Source organism: Loxodonta africana, chromosome 10 (assembly GCF_030014295.1).
Source record: "Loxodonta africana isolate mLoxAfr1 chromosome 10, mLoxAfr1.hap2, whole genome shotgun sequence".
NCBI lineage: Eukaryota > Metazoa > Chordata > Mammalia > Proboscidea > Elephantidae > Loxodonta > Loxodonta africana.
In genome coordinates, this window is record NC_087351.1 from 108,129,781 (window position 1) to 108,131,663 (window position 1,883).

The window sequence follows — 1,883 nt, forward strand, 5'->3', positions numbered from 1 at the left end:
GGTGATTTTTTTGCACGTTCGAAGTTTTCTTAAGGTTGTTATATTGCTTTAAAAATAAAAAAATTTAAACTTCCAGAGTAAAATAATTCTGTTCTTGTTCTCTAAGTACAGGAAATTGAGAGAGGGTTATGTGTCTGAATTATTTTTAAAAATTTCATCTTCGTTCCAGAGGTCGGCTGGTTAGACAATTGAGAACAAAGGCTCAGCCACCACCATGTGGAAAATGTGACGAGAGCCACCAAGGAACTGGATTTCAGTTCTATTTAATTTTACTGGTAAGTAAACTTGAAAACTGACAGAGCATAAAATATATTTCCATTTAACATTTCTCTTGTGTAATAGATTTTAAAATTAATTGATATTAAAATTTATTTCAACTGCTTTTTCCTTTTTTATTGTTTTTTTTTACTAGAAAACACAAAACTACACATGTATTGCATTATATTTCTATTGCACAGCGCTATTGCAGACAGTAATCTTTTGTCAATTACGTTTTGCAAAAGTCTTCTGTAGTTTGAAGCTGTCTTTTCACTTTTCATGGAACTCTTGATAATCAAAACTTCTTTATCTTTATGACCTTTGGTTAGAGACAGAGTTCTTAAAGGGGACCCCCAAATCATAGTGTTGATTTCATCGAAATTTTATCTTAAATTTTATTCAAAAGCTTAAATTTTTGTCTTTCACACTGAAGTCCTTTATCCATCTGGAATTACTTTTTTATGGTGTGAGATAGGGACCCATTCTTTTTTCTTCTGATATAAATTACAAGTTGTTCCCACTTCATTTACTGGCCTATCCAACCTTTCTCCTCGGTATCTCCACCAACTTGTCACGTCCAGGTCTGTGCAATGTCTTAGTCTGCTTCTGGTTCTCTCTTCTGTCCCTTTGGTCTGTTTGTCTATCCTGGTACATATACCTCCTTGCCTTAATTACAGTCACTTTGCATTGTCTTGATACCTGGTAGGACATGTGCCCCTGCCTGCTAGTTCTTCTTTGCGAGGGTCTTTGCTGTCCTTGACCATGAGATCTTTTGTATAAATTTTTAAATCAGCCGTCAATTGTCATCAAAAAAGAAAGAAAAGGGCAATACAGAAATAAAAGACAGCCTCTGGGAGTTTGATAGGAATGGTATTTGATCAATAAATCAATTAGGAAGGAACTGATATCTGTCACATATTAAGCCTTCCTGTCTATGTGTATGGAGCCCTGGTGGTGAAGTGCTTAAGAGCTTGGCTGCTAACCAAAAGATTGCCAGTTCAAATCCACCAACCACTCCTTAGAAACCCTATGGGGCAGTTCTAGTCTGTCCTATAGGGTTACTATGAGTCAGAATTGACTTTAGGGCAATGGTTTTTGGTATATATTTGCATTAGGCAAATCCCCTGCAAAAGACCTCTTTAGAGTGTTAAAAAGCAAAGATGTCACTTGGAGAACTAAGGTGTGCCTGAACCAAGCCATGGTCTTTTCAATTTCCTCAAGTGTATGTGAAAACTAGACAAAAAGTAAGGAAGACCCAAGAAAAATTGATGCGTTTGAATTATGGTGTTGGCGAAGAACATTGAACACACCATGGACTGCCAGAAGAACGAACCAATCTGTCTTGGAAGAAGTACAGCCAGAGTGCTCCTTGGAAGTGAGGACAGTGAGACTTCTTCTCACGTACTTTGGACATGTTATGAGGAGGGACCAGCCCCTGGAGAAGAACATCAAGCTTAGTAAAGTAGAGGGTGAGCTAAAAAGAGGAAAACCTTCAATGAGATAGATTGACACCGTGGCTGCAACAATGGGCTCAAACTTAGTAACGATTGTTAGAATGGCTTAGAATGGCGCAGGACCAGGCAGCATTCCATTCTGTTTACATTGAGTAGCTATGATTCAGAATT